The 25904-nt window shown below is 37.2% G+C and overlaps 1 pseudogene; it reads right to left on the bottom strand.

The window, feature by feature from the left end:
- LOC149162767 (cullin-3A-like) lies at positions 1-25700 on the bottom strand (annotated as a pseudogene).
- Between the last annotated feature and the right edge of the window lie 204 nt (positions 25701-25904).

A 25904-nucleotide genomic window follows, 5' to 3' on the forward strand; every position in this document is an offset into this window, starting at 1 on the left:
CTAAAAGCGCAACGCCACACTCCAGATTGGCTTGGCTTTCATTTTTTTACTTGTGTGTATTGTGGATGCAGGGGAACATGGAATTTGGAGCTGAGTTGGGTCTTCGGCTCTTAATTTTTTAAATAAAATTTGTGATTTTTGATGCAGGGAATATGAAATTTTGGGGTTGGCTTCAATGTCTTTGTAACTCAAGTGCTCTGCTAAATTAAAAAGTATAAGAATACAAATCTGATAAGTAGAGACATTAAGTTCATGTTTTTGACCCATTCCAAAGGTTGTTTTTAGGTCTGTTGTTCCCATGGTTTTCTGCCATGTCAACCTTCTACCTGTATGAGTGCTAAGATGGAATGCCTTAACTTGTCACATACTGCTAAGATTTCTGTAGGCAAGTTGCACCTGGCACTAGTTTGTGTTGGCCACGAACCTGTCGTGAGAACCTAGACAGCCAAAGTAGGGCCTTCATTGCTTTCACTGGATTCAGCCAACATTGTAGTAAAACCTTGCATTGTGTCACGAGAAGTCTTCATATCTATGAACATACCTTCTAATTTTGATGTGAAATGATAACCACATTCTATCTTCAATTTTACAATTAGGATCCTCTCTGCATCATCTGAAATAGTCTTGCCTGATAGAAGTCTCTTAGCTAAGTGTTGCTTGTAGTACTTCTCAAAGACATCCTTCTCTTGAAGATACCGGAACAACATCATCACTTTATCCAAAACCACTTCAACATCTTCCTCATTGACCCCTTTGAGGCATTTTCGAACATGGAAAATTTTAGGGGCTAATGTTCGCCCAGTGGGCTAATTTTCCATGATTTTTCCAAAAAAAAGATTCGCTAATTTCCAATTTTATAAAAGACGATTCGCCCAAATTTTAGAATATAAAATTATTTTACCTTAAAAATCGCCAACATTATAGAGAGACTATATATAAAATAATTATAAATTTGATTAATTTTACAAATATATCCATAAACATTTATAATTTGCATATTAGGGATTAGTGAGATTCGCCAATGTTTTAAACTTCAAGAAAATTTTCCATCCTTAAAATTTTCCTTGTTTTCGAACCTTGTCTTCAACAAATAAAGAAATAATCTCGGGTGACCTTGCATTCAAAATGATGAAATACTCAAAAGATGAATTTAAGGCATTCTAGAAGGTTTTATCATTGCTAAAAGCCTCACTTATAATCTTTTCATACTTGTCCTTCTCATCAAGAAGGCATTACACAAATTCCACTGGATCTTTCAGTTTCTCTAGGTCAGTGACTAACTATTTCCCTATTTCACGTAAATAGATAGTCATTACATCTCAGATTGTAGGAAGTCCTACAGGAACCCTACGAAACAAGTTGCACATGCATCCTAAATCATCATACTTATCATTCACAATCATGATTACAAGCCCTGAATTCTTCATGTGCACCAACCTCTACATATGATTTGCTATCATTTCTTTCTCAACAACAGATGTAATTTTTACCTCACTCTTTGAATCAAGATAATGTGAAACCCTCTCTATCTCTTCATTTAACCTTCTCTCAGCTTTCTACAGATAGTCACCACAATCACGACATTCAATAAATTGTTGAGATTCAATAGAATAAAAAGTTGATGCTTCTTCCATGAAATGTTTCTCAAAATTGTCATGGTAAACAGAAGGCCCCAACTATGTTAGCATTTTAATGATATTACACACTAAACCTCGAGTGATGACTTCTCCAGTTCTTTCACAATGTATAAGTTCAAGAAGAGTATTCAATAGCCTATCCTTAATTTTTGCAGCACAAACTATATGGTCTCTCCATAGATTTAATCCATGTTCATGGACAGGTGTTTTGTTGGGGTTTGTAACATTAGTTCTATCCATATTCATCAAAATGTCCTGAATCATCTGCAGTGCATGGCATCATAGCCCGTAACAATTGCCTCACCCAAGATTCATACCTATAAATCTCCAATTATTTCTTTCTAGAACCATGAGACCAACAGCTATAAACTTTTCACCAACAATATCACTGTCAGCAATGTACAGTGCCCTCTGCACAGGTTCATGGATATCTCTTTCAATCAAAGCAAAGAAACAAGCTCGCCATATGTTGAGATGAGGATTAGCAGCACAACAATAGACCTTAAATGCTATGTTCTCTTCTTCTCTATCACAATCCCACTGTTGACATCTGCTAGCTTCCTCAAGATCATTAAACACATGAACTATTGTGCGGGGAGACCTTTGAGTCAATCATTCATTTGGTCATGTCTTCTGAACCAGGTGCCAATTTTGGGAGTGTGATATACCATTGGAAAGCTCTTTCCAAGCTTCTTTTGATGGAAACACTTATGGCATATTTTGAGATGAAGATCCTGTGAAAAATATCTCTAAAAACCAGACATATTAAGAGCCCATTTTGATCCCTAGTGACAAGCTGTGAACACTGGAACTAAGATTGTGCACGGGAAGGGAGATGAGGTTGACTATTTTGCAATTCCTCCTTTATAATATCCTTGAGTGCATGGTTCATTATCCTTTGAGGTTAGAGAATAGGTTTATGGTCTTCTTTGATGTATATATGATGTGTAAAGATTGAGGGATGGACTCCTTTCCTTTCTTTGTAATCCCAAGAAAAAACATCAATGTTCTACCTTAAAACAGTGAGAAATTGTTCATTTTAATCAGTTGAAAGTAAAGGGATGATTTTTGAATTCAAGAGGGGTTGATTTCTGCAATTTTAACATTATTTTGATCATAACTGACAATGAGTAATTCTTCACATGGACTAACTTCATTTTTTCATAAAGGTTCTTCTTTTATTCCATCAATTTGCATGGCAACAAGATATTTTTCCGCAAAAATTTATCAATTAAATTAGTCTCATCCAATTGTCTACTACCTATGGTGGCTTCTAATTTAAAAGTCAGGTAGGGTGATGATTGATAAATTTATTCCTCTTCTACCCACATAGGAAAATCATGCTCAAAGTTTCAACATTTGGTTCAAATATCTTTGAAACAATTTGAATCTAAATTCCCTATTGATAATGGGTCATCTTATAATGATAATTATACTAAAATCGCAAATCAAACATGTCTCATCCAAAATTATATTTTTCAAACTTTTCTTAGTCACGAGACACCTCTAATCTCATAGGTGGAATCTACTACCTCTTTTACCCCTTCTCTTCCTCCTTTTTCATTACAAAATAAAGCGGTCTCTTGTGCCAATGTTGGAGTTGCGAAATCTAAAGATGAAATTATTGATCCGCTTCTTCCACCTTCATTTTCTTTACATGATCAATATTTTTTCTAGGAGAACTTAGAATATTCTAATAAATTCATAGATCCCGAGGTTAAGACTGATCCCTTGATTCCTCGAGGTGACATTAATTATTATTAGTTAAACCATGAATTTTAATTGATTAACAACGTTATTTCTTCAAGGGATACATTTCATCCTCTATCATTTACACCTCCTAGCTCTTTGTACCTCAGTTCATTTGATCAATCCACTCCACTAGCAGTCGTTTTAGATATTGTTGATTCTCAATTTGTTGGTCCAAATGGAAATCCGATACAAGGTGGTCACATATCACAAATAAAGGAACAAATAATGAATACAAATTCCATCTCTCTTCCCTCTTTCAAATTCCTCTATGTCAAGATGATGTTCCTACATTATTTGTTGATCAAGGATATTTTGATCTTGATAATAAGTCGAATGAAACCAAATATCTTAACCAAGATAAAGGCTTGGGAAACCATCATCCTAACAAAAATAACTCCATTATTATATATGGTGATGAATGCCCAGGTACATCTGTCAATCTCTCGATTTCTCAAGAAGACTTGGATATGAAAGGCTTAGATATGAGATTTACTCTGATCAAAGAAGAATATCTCATGAAAATTCCTTCCTCGGCCCACTACCCCTTGTGTCCTACAACATGTAATGAAATAACTAATGATGAAAATATTCCATGCTCTTCAAATTCACCATCTGAGTAATCAAATTTGAAGTTGAAACAAGGTGCTAAGGTCACCCATGGTAAAGATGAAAATAATGTAATCATTAAAAAAAATCCTATGGTTCACAATTTCTAGTTTCTGATGAGGTTAATTCACTTGTCCGGGTTGTTCATGAAACCACTTCAATTTATGCATCTCCAATTATAAATCTTGGAGAATCTCATGAATTAGGTGATCTATTTGGTTATGTTGAAATGTCCAATGAAACTGTTGATTCTAATATATTCCATTTGATTAATAATGATCTTGTTGAAATAACTGATGACATTTGTCTGCAGGAAAATGTTGATATGATTGTACCCTCAAAATTTAACCATCCAACATTTCAAAGTTCAAGGACTTGTTAGGGAGTTGAGGCACTTCGACTTTCGTTGATGGTTATGTCAGGTTCTCGTGATCTTAATAAGATCCTCGAACTAGGTTAGGTTAGAATTTTTCTATAAGATTCTATTCTTCACATTATTTCATTAGATGTAAACACATCCTTGAAAGATTTTCAATGTTTTCAAGATAATTTTCCTAATTTTCAACATTGGGTTTCTAATCAGATTAAGGATTTTGGTTTAAATAATTCATGTTGATGCAAACCTCTTGTATCAAATCCAAGATTGAAGTGCATATCTTTCACGAATGTACCCAACATTGAAACCTTTAATTTGGATTATCAAGATAGGCATCATCAATGGCCGAAATATTTATGCCTGTTAAATTATGTGAGTGATCAACCCCTCATCTCTCATGTGCATGTTTTGAAAGCAACAATTTTCTTTCACTTGAACCTGACCTATTTTTTTATTATACTAGGCTTTGGGTTCAGTTGCATTTCTTTCTTTATTATATTTGTTGTACTTTTTTTCACTGTTTATATAGGCATTCGGCATCTTTTATATTCATTATCTCTTGTCCTCGCATTACAGTTCATTGTGTAAACTATCCTACATTATTATATCTTTGATTGGTATCTTCTTCTTCATTACACTACATTACCTACAACTATATTATTTCCTCATGTATGTGTTCCTTTCTCGATTGTTGTACATAAATAAGATTTTGTGTGTAAAGTGTTTGTTTAGCTATGAGGAAATGTGGTGAAAGTTTTAAAAGAGGGCACTGTGACAACTAAAACTTAATTTTGTTCTCCTTCTTTATTTGGGCCTTAATATCTATAAAGTTCGATGATGCACATATAGAAAATACAACTCATTCTGAACAAAATCCTTAGAAGATCTATGATCTTCGTATCCATTATAGGATATTCATTCCTTGAATCATCCATTTATATTGATTGGTTTCTAACGTGTCAACTCAGTCGAGTAGAGAAAGGAAAGGATAAAACTTAAGAAAGCAAACTAATTTCAAAGGAACATACATAAGAGTCTCTGCAAAACAAGGAAAACCGTCTCTTTCTCATAAAATAAGTGGGGATCCTTCTTCTTCCCTTGGAGAAATAAACACCCATAAAATTTAAATGCACATAGTAAGGTAAAATAAATAAAGGGTGAAAGAAGAGAAATGCTTCCGGCACAGAGATTTGAAGAAAGAAACTTTGTCGGGGTACTGAACAGGCCTACTGATAGTGAAGCAATGCTTGTGATTCCTTGAAGTGACTCCACTAGGGTATTGCATAGGCTTGCTGGTAGTAGAGAAAAACAAGATAGGACATTAGCGCTTTCAACATATTAAACTCATGAAACTCATATTATCCTTCTCCCTAATCAAAACAACTAAATGTTGAGTAGTTTTGTGAAGTGTGTTAAGCATACAAGACGAATAGGAGAAGCTAAATCTATAACTAGGCTAAGTAAATAAGCCAAGGTAATCTATAGGATGAGACAATACTTCCTAAAAGGCTAGGCTCTATGCTTAAAGTTAGACCTAAACAGAGAAGTCTGGGTTCTTCTAGTGAATCGCCAAGTGTTGTAGCTGTTACAAGATCCCTTTGAAACTTTTCCGTCATTTGAAGTTTGGAGCCTGTTGGATTGAGGGGGCCTGACTGAGGTTCAATGTTAATTAGCTAAACAAATCCCTACACTACTGGCCCTTTCAGCATCAGCCCGCAGAGCACAGACCGAAGTCTCACCCGAAAGAGTATGGGGGGATGCTGGAACCAAGTTTTCGCACCGTGAGATGGTTGTGATGTCGTTTGATTCTTTATATCCTTGCCTTTGCATAGGTCGCTTTGCTCTAGGGCTTGCAAGACAAATCCTCTATTCCGGCCTTCAATACCTTCGCAAAAGTATATGATCGACCATCGCGTAGCCCTAGCCTGCTGCTCGGGTACTTTCGCGCTGCTAGAGCAGTGTGCCATACAAGTTCTCCAATTAGTCTAAGTGACTTGCTTATCTTATCAAATACTTAAAGCTATCACCGCACAAGAATATATTCTCAATTGCATTCAATTATTCAATGTGCTTGCATTCATTTGCGCATCATATTAGCATAATAAAGGAAATTCATACATAAAATATCCAAACGCATCAACAAAACAAAGACAAAAATTGTAGAATAACTCCTTTTATTAATATCTTCCAAGCGTTTACAGACTCTATCCACCCTGCGCACATAGCTACAGGGGTCTACACACTTCACTGTCGACTTCTACCCTAAGCCTCCGCGCACTCAACTATAGAGCCTCTACCTATGCTATGACCCAAGACTTAGACTTATTCTTTAGAGCTATAACTCTATTACATGATCTCCCATTTTCTTATCTCTTCTCTAACTACTAAGAGCTTAGCTCTTTTTATACAATCCCATGGTCCGAAGACCACGGGTAGGTCTCTTACAGCCGAGTTTACTTTACAAAACTAAGGGCGGACTACCCTTTTTGACCCATAATACCTTCACACTTCGCGACCACAAAATGTGAAGTCTTTACAGTTATATTACAAAAATTGACTTAAACATGGGCTTTTAGCCCCAAAACTGCCCTTGGGGGATCCCTCTCCCAATAGGAACCCAACACAAACATCTTGACTCACCCTCAAGTCACTCAGTAGGCACGGATATCTTTGTGCGAAGTCTGTCTAGCTCAACCTAGATGACCGCAACTTCGTTAGTGCATTGAGCTCTTTCTTGCTTTGCATCTTCAATTGTCTTCTAGGTTACTGCTCATGCACTGTTAGCTTGAAGATTTTGTTGTGTCGCTTGCAGAGTCACAAGCTTTCCTTCAATGTTTCCTATGAATGTGTAAGCTTCCTCCAGCCATGCCTTTAATTGTGCCTTGAGCACTACTTCCTTGTGCAGCGCTGCATCCACTTGTTCCTTCAACTGCTTGGCTTCCTGCAGGTTGGCTAACCTCTGTGTCAGTGCAACAGTTCGTGTTGTACCCTTAACTTCGTCATAGCGCTGTTGAAGTTCACATGCTTCAATCTCTAGCCTCTGGATGTTTGGGTCCTCCTGTAAGCTAGTCAATATTGGCATTATGATACATGTGTTGTACTTAATGGAAACCCATTTATAGCAGAACAAATCACTTGTATATGGTAACTAGATGAATCTATAGGAGAGATATCAGATGTGATAGAATGCATACCAGTTCAAAGGAATCATTTCAGAAGTAATATGGAAAATTATAGTGTAACAGGTCTATTCAGAAGTAACAGGACATTGGTACAGAAGAACAGGAAGATGGAACTTAGGTATACTGATCAAAATAAAGAATGTAAAGGAAAAGGTTGATGTAAAGAAATTTAAGAAGTATACGCAGGTCCACTTACTCAAAACAGTGTATACATGCTGGTCCACAGAACAAAAGGAGCGTATACGTATACATGCACTCCCATAAGAGGAAAAGCGCGTACATGTTGGAAAACCAAGGTTTTGGTCCGAGGTATTTGGTCCAAGGTATTTTTGTCCAAGGTATTTTGTCTAGGGTATTTACCCTAGGAATTTGGTCCAAGGTATTGGTCCTAAGTGGTTTTGGTCCAAGGTATTGAAAAAGTATCTAAGTATATAAGGAGGAGAAGATCAAAGGGCTAAGTGCACAAGTAATGAATATCTTATAAAGTGTCATATCAAAAGAAAATATACATGTTATGGGTTTCTGATGCTTTTCTTGATCTAGACTAAATATGCACCTGAGCATTTGGTGATGGATGAGATCTAATTATGTAACAAGATCATAATGACTTATTATTATTGAATGATCTGATAGTGGGCTAGATTTGATTATGTACACCTATTTTATTCTTTAAATATCGTGATCTGGGTTTGTCTAAAGTCTGGAGGTGCAACGAATTTTTGAAGTATTTGCATATCTGTATGCTGGTTCGCTTTAATGAAGGTGTGTATACATGTTGGTTTGGATCTTCCAAGTAGCGTATGCAAAAGAAAAAGCTTGATGATTGATCTATCAAATCAGTGTTGTTGTTTTACTATTGCCTGACAATGAAGTCTTCTTAGATCTGAATGTAAAACTGAATGCATAAGGAGGCTGGTATTTGATTGATTGATTGCATAAGTGAGAAGAAGTGATAGTGGGCTAGATTTGATTATGTACACCTATTTTATTCTTTAAATATCATGATCTGGGTTTGTCTAAATTCTGGAGGTGCAACGAAGTTTTGAAGTAAGTATTTGCATATCTGTATGCTGGTTCGCTTTAATGAAGGTGTGTATACACACTGGTTTGGCTCTTCCAAGTAGTGTATGCAAAATAAAAAGATTGATGATTGATCTATCAGATCAGTGCTGTTGTTTTACTATTGTCTGTCAATGAAGTCTTGTTAGATCTGAATGTAAAACTGAACGCATAAGGAGGCTGGTATTTGATTGATTGATTGCATAAGTGAGAAGAAGTGATCTTTGTCACTGCCTGTGTAAAGCTCTGTAATTTGACAGTAGATATTCAATATATTGTTGGTTGATACAAACTTGATTGAAAAGTTTATGTTTATAGTAGTTTTTGAAGATATACATAGGTTTGATTAACGGAAGTAGCGTATACATCCAGTTTGTGTTCAGCCAAGTAGTGTATACACTCTAATGCATGATTTTTGAGGTTACAGCTGGTTCTAAATGATGATGCAGGGTTCTGGGTTCAGCACAGTGTTCCGGTGTCAATGATCTAATTTTTCATATTAATTGAATGTTGGTTGATGCAGTTTAAGTTTAAAAAGTCTTTGATGGGTCCAATATGAAAATTGGATGAAACGTGGCCTTCAGATTGTGGTGTTGTGATCCAGGAGTATCCAGTCTAAAAATTCATGAAATGTGGTCCCTGGAGGAAGAAAGAAGGCCGTAGCCTTCTGTAGTTTGGCGCCTACGTCCTAGCAATCATATTGGCTAGTACAAAAGCTAGGAGGTTGCAGCACCCTTCCAGTAGAAGCCGGAAAACAAGAGAAGGTTGTAGCCTTCTGCAGGTGGGTGCTTGCGTACTGGCATGAGTCTGCACCAGTACAAGATTGTAAACAAATTTTATTATTATTAAAAGAAGACAGAGATGACAGCAGCAGGTGGTTTTCACCCACATTGTGTTTCCACCTTAAATCTTGGTGTTCATGTGTGTTGCTTATGTGTGATGCTTTATTCTGCTTTTACTGCACTGTCTAATAAGTTACTGATGCATTGGTTTAAGATCAACACATGATAAATTGTCTAAATCACAAGTTCTCTAGATATATGCTGGTTTCTTTAATCATAGTTGCATGTACATGCTAGTTCACTTCACTGAAGTAGTGTATATAAATCTGTTTGGGAAATAAAAGTATTGATCTGATAATACTGATTCCCCACCCTCTTAGTATTATTTCCAACAATTGGTATCAGAGCAGGTCCTTCAAAATAAGCTTGATCGCTTGAAGGGAGATCCATCAAGATGAATAATCACGAAAGCTTGGGACCCATTAGACCACCAATCTTCGATGGGAGAAACCTTGTTTATTGGAAAATAAGAGGCACATCCTATCTACAATCTCTTGGAACAGATGTCTGGGAAATTGTGGAAGGAGGATATACATTTCCAACAGCAATTCCAACCGACGTGGTAGGTAAAATGAAATATGAAACCAATGCCAAAGCTATCAATACTTTATTGGGAAGTTTTTCACAATCAGAGTTTGTCAAAGTCATGCAACACAAATCATCCAAAGAGATATGGGACAAAATCGTTTATAGCTACGAAGGAGACTCTCAGGTAAAACATGCTAAGCTTCAAACTCTTAGAATTTAGTATGAAACTCTTAAGATGCATAGTAATAAAAGTATATCTAGTTACTTCTTACGTATAAATGAGGTTGTTAATTGTATGAAGAATCTGGGTGAAGAAATAAAGGAAGTTACCTTAGTTGAGAAAATTTTGAGATCCTTGACTGCTAAATTTGAATCAAAAGTGTCTGCCATAGAAGAAAAACAGGATCTACAGAATATCACTATGACACAACTTCACGGAATCCTAACTTCTTTTGAGATGAGAAAAGGAGGTCCATCAGATATGAGAGAAGCTGCATTTAAAGCTTCAGCAAAAGGAAAAGAAAAGGAAGAAAACAATGAATCGGGACACATTTCAAAAGAAGAGGATGAGGTAAATTCTGTCAATAAGCTTCAATGGGGTTCTGGAAGGTTTAAAGGTAAGCTCCCTTTCAAATGCTTTTCTTGTGGTAGAGTCGGTCATTATGCTACCGGATGTCCTCATAAAGATAAATATGAAAAAAGGAAAGGAATATGCAAAATGGAATATGAAACAAGTTGTGAATAAAAGGAGTTACTATACTCATGAAGATAGTGATGGTTTATCTAATAGTGATGAAGATGAAACTGGACAAGATTACAGACTTCTCATGGCTTATGATAGCGATGATTTTTGGGATAGTTTAGAAGAGGATAGTGATGGTTTATCTAATAGTGATGATTATAGACTTCTCATGGATTATGACGATGATAATTTTTGGGATGCTTTAGAAGAGGAAAAATTTCATGAAGAAATCTCTAAACTCAAAATATGTTTAGAAGAAAAGAATATGATCATAGGTACCTTGACATACCAACTTGTTGAAAAAGAAAAAAACAATGAAAAACTAGAATGTGAAATTGTGGGTCTAAGAAAAGATCTTGAGAAAACAAAATCTCTCAATCTTATATTTGCTAAAGGATCAGAAACTTTAAATGAAATTATCAAAGTTTAGCGTTCTCCTCTGATAAAGACAGGTCTTGGATATACTGATGAAGCATCTCAATCACAAAAGTCGTCAACCTCCACCAAAAGCTATCTTGATGCAGAAAAGACCAGCGAATAGTATGACAATCATCAGCAAAGGCATAAAATTGATCACCAAGTAAATCATCCTCAATTTTCTCCAAGGATGAATATCAATAGAAGCCACAACCAACCTCAAGAAAATCATACTCAATTTTCTCCAAAGATGAATGTCAATAGAAAATACAATCAATAGGTAAATAAATTCAAAAGCCGAAGAAACTTCTTTAATGGGCAATGTTTTTCATGTCATAATTTTGGGCACAAAGCTACTCAATGTGTTGCTTACAAAACCATCATGACTAGAGAAGCACGAAATCAAATGAATGTAACAGGGATCAAAGAGAAGTTCCTATAATAACTTTTCTCCTCTTGAAAATGAAATAGAATGCTCAATCTATAATAACTTTGGTCATGAATAATCTGAATGCAGGAGAAAATTTCGGCAAACACCTCAAAAGGAGCAAATTCCATTAAATCCCAAGATATGGAGAAGGAAAGAATCTCAAACAGAAAGATGTGGTATAGCCTTGTATGCAGAAGGAAAAGAAAATTAGTGGTACATCGACAGTGGATGCTCCAAACACACGACATGTGACAAAGAAAAACTTCACTCATATAATGCCTTATAAAAGGAAAAGAATGTCTCAATTGGAAATGACACTCTAGCTGTCATAAAAGGTAAAGGTTTTGTTTTCTTGAAAGAAAAGGTTAAAGCTGGAAATGTTATGTATGTAGATGGTTTAAAGCATAACCTATTGAGTGTTAGTCAAATGTGTGATCAAGGAAATGAAGTGGTGTTTCGATCAAACAGATGTGTTGTTCGTGAGATTGATACAGGAGAGACCGTGATCAAAGGTACAAGAACTCCAAACAACTTATACATGCTCAAAGGAGGACAACAACAGTGCTATGTAAACAAAAATGATGAAAACTGGCTGTGGCATAGAAGATTGGGACATCTAAGCTTTTCTCAAATAAGAAAAGCATGTAGACTCAAGCCTGTTTGTGATCTTCCAGATATCAACATCCAAAAAAATACAATATGCAAACCATGTCAAATTAGTAAGCAAACCAGAGTTCACTTCATGGAAAAACATGGGTCAGCTAGTAAGCCTCTTGAACTAGTCCATACTGATTTATGTGGACCAACATGGAAAAAGTCACCTCGTGGAGAAGAATACTTTATTTTGTTCATTGATGATTTTTCCAGAATGTGTTGGATAGGTCTTCTAAAGCATAAATATGAAGCATTTGAGGAGTTCCAAGCCTTCAAATATTTGGTTGAAAATGAATCAAATCTAAAAATCAAATGCCTCAAATCTGATTGAGGAGGGAATTTATATCAGATGAATTATTTGAATTTTGTGAACAACATGGAATAAAAATGCAATTCTGCACCGAAGAACTCCTCAACAAAATGGTGTGGTAGAAAGAATGAAAAGAACAATTCAACAAATGGCTTGAGCTATGCTAGATGAATATAGAACTCCTACAACCTTCTGGGGTGAAGCTGCATTCATTGCCATGACTATTCTCAACAAAGCACATGTTCGGGTAAATAGCACTCAAAATCCACATGAACTTTGGTATGGTAAGACTCCTACTGTAAAATACTTTAAAGTTTTTGGAAGCAAATGTTTTATCTAAAGAACTGATGAAAAACTTGGTAAGTTTGAACCCAAAGCAGATGCAGGTATTCTTCTTGGTTATTCTTCTAGAAGTAAAGGATATAAATGTTATAATAAAAGTCTTGGAAAAATTGTTGAAAGCATTGATGTTGTAGTTGATGAAGCATGGAAAAATCCAAAACATATAAAATCAACAGAATATTATGACAATGAGGAAGATGGGGATTACTTTCCCACTTCAAATCAAAATTACATTGAAGAAGAAACCAATGAAGCACTAGAAGAAGATATAATGGTAGAAGAAAAGACTCCATCCAGGTATGTTCAGGAAAACCATCCAGAAACTCAAATTTTAGGGGAAAAGGAGGCAGGTGTATAGACAGGAAAAACTATTACAGGGACCTCAAGCTATCTAGTATTACTATCCTCCACTGAACCTCAAAATGGAAATGAACCATGCAAAGATGAATGTTGGGTCAAGGCCATGGATGAAGAACTTGAGCGAATTGAAAAGAATGATACTTGGGAATTAGTTCCTAGACCTCATGATAAAAATATTATAGGAACTAAATGGATATTCAAGAACAAGCTGAATGAAAATGGAGAAGTCATTAGAAACAAGGCCAAACTTGTTTGTAAAGGGTATGCTCAACAAGAAGGTATAGATTTTGAAGAAACTTTTGAACCTATTTCCAGACTTGAAGCCATAAGGATGTTTCTTTCTCTTTCTATCTTTTGGAAATTCAAAGTATACCAAATGGATGTAAAATCAACCTTCCTTAATGGAGATTTAGAAGAAGAAGTTTATATTGAATAGCCAAAAGGATTCATTCTTGCAAATGATGCAAAACTTGTATGCAGACTCAAAAAGACTCTCTATGGTCTAAAACAGGCTCCAAGGGCCTGGTATTACCGCATTGACAAATATCTACACCAACAAGGTTTTACAAAAGGTTCTGCAGATAGAAATCTATATACAAAGATTGAAACTGATAAATTGCTAATTATTATTGTTTATGTTGATGATATCATTTTTGGTAGCAATGAAGAATCCATGAATCAGAATTTTTCTTCAATAATGTAGCAAGAATTTGAAATTTCTTTAGTTGGTGAACTTACCTATTTTCTTGGTCTACAAGTTCAACAAACTGAAGATGGAATTTTTCTTCACAAGCCAAATATCTCAACCAGATCTTGAAAAGGTACAGAATGGAAGATTCTAAACCTGTATATACCCCAATGGTAATAGGATGCAGTCTCAGCTTAGTCTCAGCTCAAATGATGAATCAACAATGGTACATCAACCAACTTACAGATCCATGATTGGCAGTCCGCTTTATCTAATAGGTACTTGACCTGACATCATGCATGCAGTAGGAATAGTTGGAAGATTCCAAGAAAATCCAAAGGAATCACACCTTCGAGTAGTCAAAATAATTTTCAAATATCTTCAAGGAACTCCAGACTTTGGACTATGGTATCCTAGAGATGCAGATCTTACTCTTCATGCATATACAGATACATATTGGGAAGGAAGTGTTGATGATAGAAAAACACTAGTGGTGGTGCATTCTGTTATAGCTTAAATCTACCTCAGGTTGAGAAAGGCAGGTCTAGGGTAACATCAAACCATGCTTAACGTGGTAGCTAGCCCTACCAAGTCAGGAGAGGGCTCTCTCCTTGTCAATCTCAAAGAAAATATGACAAGGCTTGAGATGACTCAAATGAATACTAATTCAGGCTAGGTATATTCTAAGAGGAATTTGATTAATTTTAATGGTTGTTTGCTGGATCATATGGGGAAGGCAGTTTTGGGTCTGGGAAATCAACTCAGATTTGCAGGAGGTTCTATGGGGCGAGGTAGGTAGGTGTTTTGACACTTTGAATTGGTTTTGACACTTTGAATTGGTTTTGACACTTTGAATTGGATGTGATGGTAAGTCTAAGACCAGTGAGGAGTTGGAGAGGGCATGCAAGGTTCATGAGTCCTCTTCAAACAACAGAAAACATTTAAAACTAAATGTAACCTCAAAACAGAGCACTAAATATCAATGGATTCCACTTATTTATCTTGATTCATTTAGTTATGAAGAAAGAAGTAGATGCTGGCACATATACACATAAGAGAAACTAAATAACAAAGGAAGAAACAATTCAAAGACACATTACCACAAGAAGCCCAAAAAATGCAGCAAAACCCTGGTTCATTCCCTTGCCAAACTGCAAAAGTGATTTACAATGAAGCTTAATGCATCCACAAGAGTCCAACCTTGACAAATGACTAAGAAAGTAAAAGATATAGGCATCAAACCACCTATTATAGCCATCAGAGGTCGAATCCATGAGTCAAGGAGCTGTTTCAACAAGATCTAAACTAGGAACTGAAAAATAGGCAGTGGAATAGCTTGCCTCTAAAACTATGGAAATTGATTCATTCATCCTTAAACCAACTCTAACTGATGTATCTACCTACTCAAGTCATTTTTCATCATTTTTGCATCATATTACATCATCAATTTACCAAAGAAAGAAGAAAAAGTCAAACTGGAAGCAAACTAGGCGAAATTCTGAGTTTTTAGGCAAAATTGGCAAAAATTTGCCTGATGTGTAGCGCCACTTCAAGGCTCCGTTTGAAGGCCTTACACTTCACAAACTTAGGCCTACGATAGCTTGATAGAAATCTCTACCTATCTACTTTCTAAGACAACTAGAATTTTTGGATTTGGAGTCCATTTTCCCCTTCAAAAATCATTTCTCCCAATACTGGTTCCTGTGGGTCCAAAAAGTGGCAGAGAGGGCATTTTTTAGGTGTTTTTTGCTCTTTAGGTGACCCAGATCTCCTCCAAATTTCATTAAACTTTTTGGGTTTCATTATTTTTCCATGAGGAATCCAAAAATGCAAGCCATTTTACAAAATTCCTAGCCAATTCAATGCGTAGCTCCATCGGCTGAAAAGTCCTGTATTTTACATTTAAAAATTGTGAAATGACAAATTTTCTCAAAATTGCTTCAAATTTCGCAAGAGTCAAGCTTACAAATTGCTTTGCTGAGCCAAGGAAGCTTCAATCAAAATTCTAAGTTTTTCTTGGCTCTTTTTGGCTCTCAAGGCTTTCTTTAACTTAGTTGTTAGGCCATTTATCCTTGTCTTGCAAATTTTATTCTGAGCTAAGTAATGATAAGCCATGTGGTGCAAAATTTTCTTCTCCTTATTAGCCTTATCAAGTAGCTTCTCAAGGTGGATATTCACTCTTTCCAACCATGATTCTCGGTCAGCCTCAATTTCTTGCTCTAGGGATGTCATCTTGGTTTTTCTTCTTTTTGCCACTTGCCTGTTTTCTCTAATTGTTTGCAGCTCCATAATTGCTTGTTTGTCCTCCAGTTTCTTGTTCTCTTGCTCAAGGAAGTTAATGATCCATTTAGCCCTCTCAAGGTCAAGTGATAAGGCTTGGATTTCAGCCTCTTTCTCTTTGATGATCATATCCTTGAGTCTTGAGCTTTGAGAGCCCAAATCAGTGTCATCTTCCTCAACCAAAACAAAATCCCTATCCTACCCTTCAGTAGGGCCTTCATCATGCACTTGTTGCTTTCCTTTGTCCTTGTCTTGTACCTGTTCAGCTGAAGAAGAAGGCAAAGCCCCTTTCACCCCAGGTGAAGATAGCATTTTCCTGTGATCTGATGAAGAAAACGAGACCCCTTCCACCCCTGGTGGAGATAATACTCGTTTGGTAGCTGCAAAAAGCCTCCTGGTGCCTTTCTCATAAGTTATAAACACAGGAATGTGAGCCTCTTCAATTTTTCTTTCAGGCTCTTTTTGTTGCCCGGAAGGTTCACCTTCCTCTTGAGGATCTACAAAAATTTGAGGCCCCTTGAAGATTTCATGGGCAATGAAAGTTTCCCATGACACTCCCAACTGAGTGAGCTGATGCACAACAACAATTTTGATGACAGCAAAGTGATAAATACTGTTGAGCTATTGTGGGTATGGTTTTCTTTTTGCAATCACAATCATCCTCTCTATGTTTTTGCATATGAAATATGGAATACTCATCATTCTGACCCTGGTGAAGTGCATAAGTAATCTGATATGGTAGGCATAGAGTCTAGAGAACCTACCCTCACATGTGAAGTATTTGATGATAAGTTTCATAAGTGGAACATACTGGTCCTCCAAGAACTTGAAAGGAAACACCCTGCTTAGTTTACCATGATATTTGGCCTTAATATATGGTTCATAATGCTGCTTGCTGATATTCTACCTTTTGTTCCACTTTTCCCCTACATCTGGCATTCTAGTGGCTTCTGCAATAATAGCTAGTGAAAGAGTGAAATTGATCCCAGCAAGGTGTACCACATTATTCTCCATGTTTATGACAAACTGCCTTGCTAACTCATGATGATACTTAACCCTCTCAACCATCTCACAAAACTCAAAGCAAGATTAGTATCTGAAACAAGTGGTAGCAAGGGGGCAAGCAAGGACTCCAGTCATGCTAATAGGTTCTTCTCTGATAATTTTTCCACCCTTATGAGGTCTCCTAGGCTTTACATTTCTTTCTCTTGAGCTGTCACTTAATGTTTCTTTGTCATAACTTGACTCACTGTTTCTTGTCATGGTACTTGGTGCTTGTCTTAGGGAAGTGATGTGATGATAATATGTTGGAAAATGATAATGGGGGAGGACAAGGGAGATGAGTATGAAGATATTTTACTAATGGGAAATGGAGTTGGGGAATGAAGGGATAGGTTTTAGGAAACTAGGGTTTTGTGAGGGATTTAGGGTTTCATGAAGGGAATGAGTTGTCTTAGGGGAGTCGGATATGGAAAATGGGATTAATGGATTGATTTAGGGCAATGTAAGATAGAAGAGGGGAAAATGATCTTGGGTTTGGTTATGGAGTGAAAGTTGTACAATGAAATGGAAAATGATGAAGACAAGCTAGGGTTTGATGTTTTAAAATGCAAAACTCATGAAGTGAACATGTAGAAGATCAAATTCAGCTCAACTGCAATGAAGACTTACTTGTAGAAGATAAATGCAACATTTTTTAGGGTTATTGGGTGATTTGGAATGTTTTGGCAGCTTTCTGGCTGATGCGCAACGCACTGGGCCCAATGTGCAGCGCCCTCCTGATGCGCAATGCCCTTGTAAATTAACACTAGCAGAAACCCACTAATGCGCAATGCCAATCTAATGCGGAGCGCCAGGCAGATTTGCTTGGAAAACAGGGTTTTCAACTTCCTTTGTTCAATTTGCCTCCAAATCGCGATTTTAGCTCTCCAAGGGTATCTTGCACAATGAAATAGATGAATATCACTCCTTTCACTTTATATATGGATGCCTTTTGATTTTTCCTTCTTTCAAACCCACTTTTATAATGTCATAGTCACTTTTGCTTTAAAACTCTATTTTTCATTTGCATTGACTTTTCTTGATCACTTGATGAACTGATGCATTGATGCTTTTGCTTTTGTTTGCAGTGGTTGGAGTTGGCAAGGTGAACAAGGGCAGCAGCTGGACCTTATTACATATAAAAACACATTAAATTACATAAAATTTGTACATAAAATGAAAAAAAAAAAACCTGTTTTCACCTCAAAACAGAGTTTTGAGGTAAAAACCATTTATTGAGCATATCATCAGTGAATTTATGATTCTCTGAACTTATAAAACCTCCTCATGTGCCTGCTGACCTTTTATTTAGTTTTGGATGATCATGGTGGCAAACTTTAGACCTAATGAGACTAAAACCCTAAAACTAACTTTTGTAAATGAAATAAAACAAAAATGGCAATAAATGACCTAATCATGTGAAAACAAGCCAGCAAGTAAATTCCATGAGGGAATTGACAATGAACCACTACCATCAGTTGATCCATGACCTAATGGAATGCGGTTGATCGGATGGGACACCTAATATGCATGCAAAAAGAGAAATTTGATCACTGATGGAGGGATGAAGATACCGACACTAACACATTCTATATGGGTTCCAAGTTAGTGTCTTGGTTCAGCAAGAAAGAAAGTTCAATTGCTTTATCTACAGTTGAAGCAGAATATGTGGTTGTTGCATCTTGCTTCACACAACTACTTTGGATGATGCAAACTTTGAAATACATTCAGATCAAATGTACTCCACCCATCTCCATTCTATGTGATAATACAAGTGCCATCAGTATTTCAAAGAATCCAGTCATGCACTCCAAGACCAAGCACATACCCATCAAGTACCATTTTCTACGTGAACAAGTGCATGAACAAAAGGTAAAATTGGAGTATGTTCCCTCCAAAGAACAGGTTGCTGATATATTCACTAAACCACTACCTAGAGAAACATTTGAATATATTAGACAAAAGTTGGGAGTAGTTGCTGCATCATCCTACTGTTTGTTAGAAATTATATATTACAGAGCAATGGAACACATAAAATATTGTAGAAATATAAACACAAAAAATGCATAAAACAAGAGAGACACAGATATACATGGTTCACCCAGTTTGGGCTATGTCCATGGAGAAACAACCAGTCCTTCTTTTATTATATTATCCAGCAAACTGAAGAGATACAACCTACAACAGATCTGCTGTCACTCCCTCTTCACTCTCAATCTCCTCTCTTTTCCTCACTCAGAACACAAATATAAATAGAGGCAATACAATTCCCTCATATATAGAGAGGGGTTGCCTTCTAGGGAAAAAAACCCTAAACTAAACATAACTTCTACCGTCATATCATTCACCTAATGAACGGCCCAGATTAACTAGAAATTATTATACTTTTACAAGACAATTTTATATCTGCTTTTAGCTCCGGGGGCGCTGCCCCCTGAGCCCCTGCCGAGGGATCACTAGCCCCTGGACCCCCCAGCCGGGGGGGATCGGCCCCCCTAAACCCCCACGAGGGGGGGCAAGTTCCCCTGCACCCCCCCACGTGGAGGGGTGTACAATCTTCCTGGGGTATACATCTAGCTGAAACCTTTGAATACAAAAGATAATCGAGCTCCACACCCAACACTGTTAAATCCAATTTTTCAGAAGAAGGTTAATATACGCATGTTTCATTAAGTATAGTCATTTATACACGCAAGTTTCTGTGGGTGAGGAAGTGTATATGTTTTTTTTACAGGAAAAAAGTGGGTCAGAATTTGATATGGGTGCTCTGTCTCATGTTGATGATTACAGTCTAAGGATATGTTTTGTTCATTAATTTTTATCTGACTGACAAAGATGCCTTGATTAATGACTTGTTAACAATGCACAGGTAGCACAGGTTCAAGGGGGGCATTAGCCTTCACACGCATTCTGCATTGTTGCCATTATGGTTGCTGAGTCCAACCATGGCTTCAGATATTTATACCATTTGTTGCTTAAGTCATGTAAAAGTCTAGAGTGTGATATGACTTCCCATACATTTGAATGAGTCCTATTGGACAAATGATGTAATTTGTATCCCCATTTTGCATGGGATGGATGATATAATATTTATTGTATTTCTGTCATGTATAAACAATTGGTATATCCCCACTTGGTTGGGTGGATGAGTCAAATTCAGTATATCCCGACTTGATTGGGAGATTAATGTATGTATGAGTCATTGGTGATAGGAAGTTCAAACTCACATAGTTGAGTTATAGAGTCACGTTATTCTTTTGGAAAATATTTTTGCAGACTCTGCATGTGCTCAGGGGGAGCATGGACGGTTAGTGCATCACAACATGTACAATGATATCAGAACATGCACAAAGAGGGAGTCTAATCAGAGAATTCAGCATGTTCCTAAGGGGAGCATGATCAATGTTTATATTAAGCTGTTCAGATATGACATTCTTCATATCAAAGGGGGAAAATATCTTGGTCCACCCTTTGCCCTTGATGTCAAGGGGGAGAGTATCTTGGTGTTGCTTGTTATCTCTAACAGTTTCTACAACGTGCAGTAATCAACACCAACATGGTTTCCATCAAGTCCAAAGGGGGAGATTGTTGGCATTATGATACATGTGTTGTACTTGATGGCAACCCACTTATAATAGAACAACTCACTTGTATATGGTAACTAGATGTATCTACAGGAGAGATATCAGATGTGACAGAATGCATGGCAGTTTAAAGGAATCACTTCATAAGTAATATGGAAAATTACAGTGTAACAAGTCTATTTAGAAGTAACAAGACATTAGTACAGAAGAACAGGAAGATGGAACTTAGGTCTACTGATCAGAATAAAGAATGTAAAGGAAAAGGTTGATGTAAAGCAGTTTAAGAAGTATACCTAGGTCCACTTAGTCAAAACAACATATACACATTGGTCCACAGAACAAAAGGAGCGTATGCATATACGCGCACTCCCATAGGAGGAAAAGCATGTACATGTTGGAAAACCAAGGTTTTGGTCTGAGTTATTTGGTCCAAGGTATTTTGGTCCAAGGTATTGGTCCAAAGTATTTGGTTTGAGGTATTGACCCTACGTATTTGGTCTAAGGTATTGGTCCTAAGTGGTTTTGGTCTAAGGTATTGACAAAGGATCTAAGTATATAAGGAGGAGAAGATCAAAGGGCTAAGTGCACAAGTAATGAATATTTTATAAAGTGTCATATCAAAAGAAAATAGACATGTTATGGGTTTCTAATGCTTTTCTTGATCTAGACTAAATGTGCACCTGAGCATTTGATGATGGATGAGATCTAATGATGGATAAATATCATAATGACTTATTATTATTGAATGATCTGATATTGGGTTAGATCTGATTATGTACACCTATTTTATTCTTTAAATATCATGATCTAGGTTTGTTTGAAGTCCAGAGGTGCAACGAAGTTTTGAAGTATTTGCAGATTTTTATGCTCGTTCGCTTTGATGAAGGTGCGTATACACACTGGTTTGGCTCTTCCAAGTAGCGTATGCAAAAGAAAAATCTTGATGACTAATCTATCAGATAAGTGCTGTTGTTTTACTGCTATCTGTCAATGAAGTCTTCTTAGATCTGAATGTAAAATTGAATGCATAAGGAGGCTGGTATTTGATTGATTGATTGTATAAGTGAGAAGAAGTGATCTATGTCACTGCTTGTGTAAAGCTCTATAAGTTGACAGTAGATATTCAATATATTGCCAGTTGGTACAGACTGTTAGCGCTTGAATCTGCCTTAGGCTGAAAGAAGGAGAGGTTCAAGGCAACATCAAACCAAGCTCAGCCTCGTAGCTAGCCCTACGAGGACAGGAGAGGGCTCTGTCCAAGTCACACTCAAAGAATAAGTAAATGAAATGGCCTGAGATGACTTACAATGAACTATTTGTCTTAGGCTAGTAAGTGAAAATGAATATAAAGAGTGATTTTTATGAATGACTTTGTTTCTGGGATGTTATGGGACCTCTGGACCTCAATGAACAGAGAACTTAACATAAAGGCATAGATTGTTTCGTGAGGCAAGGTAGGCGGAAAGCATAGCAATTTAGTTTTAAAATATGGCGGAATGGAGAGATTGATTAAGAAGGTGAAAAGGGCATAGGAGATGAATCCTTTTCAACAGAAGAATGAACACTATACATGAAGTTTTCCTCTAGGCAGAGAAATAAAATTGAATTCTACCTAATCTCATTCAAAAAACTTCACTAGAAATGAATATGAAATGGACTATGAAACATAACAAGATACATATGAAAGATAAGAGACACACTTGCTACACTCACAACCACATGAATCTCATGAAATAGAGATGCTGCCTCTCATTAATTCTCTGTCAAAAATACATAGCGGAGAAACAAAGTTTCTTTCCCACAATCTCCCAGAAGTTACAAGCCAACCAAACAAAAATTGGTTTGCAAATGGTTTACATACAATATATAGAATGTGCCATGAAGAGATAGAACACCCAAGAGTCAAAAAATGAAGGTGGAGAGCCAAGCATCAGCTACAGGTGTAGCACCAAAAACATGACACATGGCTTGGGTGACCCTTTGCCTTCCTTTGCCACTTGTATAACTGACCATATGGAGTGAAAATATTTATAAAATCGTCGTGCTCCTCCTCCTGTGCGTCGTGCTCTTTTCCAGGTGACTTTTGGAGGCCTTCCTGATGTCCAAATTGAGTGAAGGATAGGTCATTGGAAAGGTATTTGAGTCTAATTTTCAACTCCACGGGAATTTTTTAATTTGGAGTTAATTTTCCTTATAAAAAATCAAATCTCCCAAGAATGGTCGAACTGTGCCAAATGAGGCTGCCTCAAGGCCGAGTGCTGTTGCGGTCAACTTGTGAATGCCTTCCTCAATCCCAAATTGAGCTTACAATAGCTCATTTGAAATCCCGTCCTGTCTACTTTCCAACCCAACCATAATTTTGCAATTTGGAGTTAATTTTCCTTTTCAAACATCAAATCTCCCAAGACTGGTCGAACTATGCCAAATGAGGCTTCCTAAAGGCAAAGTGCTGTTACAGTAAACTTTTGAATGCCTTCCTCAACTCCACATTGAGCTCATGATAGCTCAAGGGAAAGCTACTTGTCTCTAGTTATCATTTGGATCATCAAGCAAGTCATTTGGCCAACCAAGCTAGGATAAAACTTGATTTTTCCAAGGTCGCTCCAGAGGTGCATCAATTCTCCCAAGACAATTGTATTTTTGACATTTCTTCAAAACCATGACACCTGTGTAAAAAATGAAGTAGGTGTTTCTTCCTTGGTCTGTTTTGGAAAAAAAACTCTCTCAGTTTTCCTGAATTCATATTTGATTTCTTAGAAACATCTTTTGAGTGAAACATATCCCGATGTGTGGAACATGGGATTTGTCGAAATGAAGCGAAATGAAGAGGATAGGGAGCTTCTAAATTCTTGAGGAAATTTTGAGAGGTATGGAGGGATGTTAGGAAGTAGAGGAAAGTGGAATCTCAGAAATTGAGTGAGGGGAAGGGGTCCAAAAAGGCAAAACACAGGCCCAACCATGGAAAATTGCCCGGTTGTAGCAAGAAACTAGGGTTTGTGCGAAAATGAGGATTTTGAGGGATATCAATGATGGGAAGAGTTTGATAAGATACGTTATGGATAGGGAAAGGTGTATGAACATCAGGATACAAGTTTTTTCGATGATTTGACCATCCAAGAGAAATTAGCTTCAAAACCCTAGGAGAGGGAAATGAACCTTGTCTTGGCACAACTGAAACATGAACAAGGTGTGAAATGACCCAATGGAACTTGACATGATGATTATGACCCTCTGAATGATGTTAGACTCAGTTGAATGGTGACATTGACTGACATCTGGACAATTTTGAAAGGAGTGAAAGAAAACCCTAGGCCTAATGCCTAGTGACCAAATTTTACTTGAAGACTCACTGAAATGATAAAATTTGACCTTGACACCTTAAAATCACTTGTGTAAGAGCATATTTGATCACTGGAGGAAGGCTGCAAAGACTGACACTAACACAAACTTGATTCAAAAGTTTATGTTTGTAGTAGTTTTTGAAGATATACACAGGTTTGATTAATGGAAGTAGTGTATACATGCAGTTTTGGTTTAGCCAAGTAGCATATACACTCTAATGAATTAATTCTGAGGTTACAACTAGCTCTGAATGATGATGCAGGGTTTTGGGTTCAGCACAGTATTCTGGTGTCAATGATTTGATTGTTCATATTAATTGAATGTTGGTTTATGCAATTTAAGTTTAAAAAGTTTTTTATGGGTCCAGTCTGAAAATTGGATGAAATGTGGCGTTCATATTGTGGTGTTGTGATCCAGGAGTGTCCAGTCTGAAAATTCATGAAACGTGATCCCTAGAGGAAGAAAGAAGGTCGTAGACTTTTGTAGGTCGGTGCCTACGTACTAGTAATCATATTGGCTAGTACAAGAGATAGGGGGTTGCAAATCCCTTCCAGTAGAAGCTGGAAAACGAGAGAAGGTTGTAGCCTTCTACAGGTGGGTGCCTTCGTACTGCTATGAGTCTACGCCAGTACAAGATTGTAAACAAATTTTCTTATTATTAAAAGAAGACAGAGATGACAGCAGCAGGTGGTTTTCACCCACATTGGGTTTCCACCTTAAATCTTGGTGTTCATGTGTGTTTCTTATGTGTGATGCTTTATTCTGCTTTTACTGCATTGTCTAATAAGTTACTAATGTACTGGTTTAAGTTCAACACATGATAAATTGTTTAAATCACACGTTCTCTAGATATATGTTGGTTTCTTTAATCACAGTTGCATGTACAAGCTAGTTCACTTCACTGAAGTAGCATATATAAATTAGTTTGGGAAATAAATTATTGATCTCATAATACTAATTCACCCCCTTCTCAACATTATTTCCAACATTCAAGACCTTAAATGATTGTTCAAACAACTGTGTGCAGTCTGCTACTGCACTCTCCACCGACGTGACTGCTTCTGTGACAGCGGCCACCCACTGTTCCTTTACCCCTGGCGGTGTTGAAGGTTGAGCCCTCAACTATAGTTCTGTAATCTGTAGGTTCAGCTCCAAGAGAACTCGCGCCATCTCTGTCCAAGTGTCACGTGCCCCTGTGGCCAATTTGCGAATGTGGACCTCGACTAGCTCCTCCCCCAGAATGGCCCTCTGGGACCATTCTGCATACCTCCTTCATGACCTGCATGATCTTCTTGCTCTAGGTGGTCACCTCAGCCTCAATGGCGATGGAAGCATTTCACTATAGGGCCATCTATTCATTGTTTATCCTTTGTTTGCTGATCACCTGGAGGGCGCAACGCTCACGAGCGCTCAGCTCAGTAATTACTCCATCTTGCAAGAGGTGGAGTGCTTCGCCCGAAAGCACTACTAGGTTCACTCGAACTCCCTTCAATGCACTGAAAGTGTGCCTGTCAACCTCATTTTCCATGGTCAGTGCTCCATCTGGTAGCACTATCACACTGGAAGCCTTCGTGCACGGCATATCAGCAGCCTTTGATGCGTCGATAGCTAAATGGTAGACAGCATACCAAATTGCGACACGTGGGTCTGTAACTCCTGCAACCTAGTCTGGATGGCCCCTAGGATGATCTGCTGCTACTTTTCAGATTGTTGCAACACTTCCACGTGACAT

The sequence above is a fragment of the Pinus tabuliformis genome, chromosome 5_2 (genome assembly GCF_031772625.1).
Source record: "Pinus tabuliformis cultivar Carrire ecotype Pingquan chromosome 5_2, CPIR1, whole genome shotgun sequence".
Lineage (NCBI taxonomy): Eukaryota > Viridiplantae > Streptophyta > Pinopsida > Pinales > Pinaceae > Pinus > Pinus tabuliformis.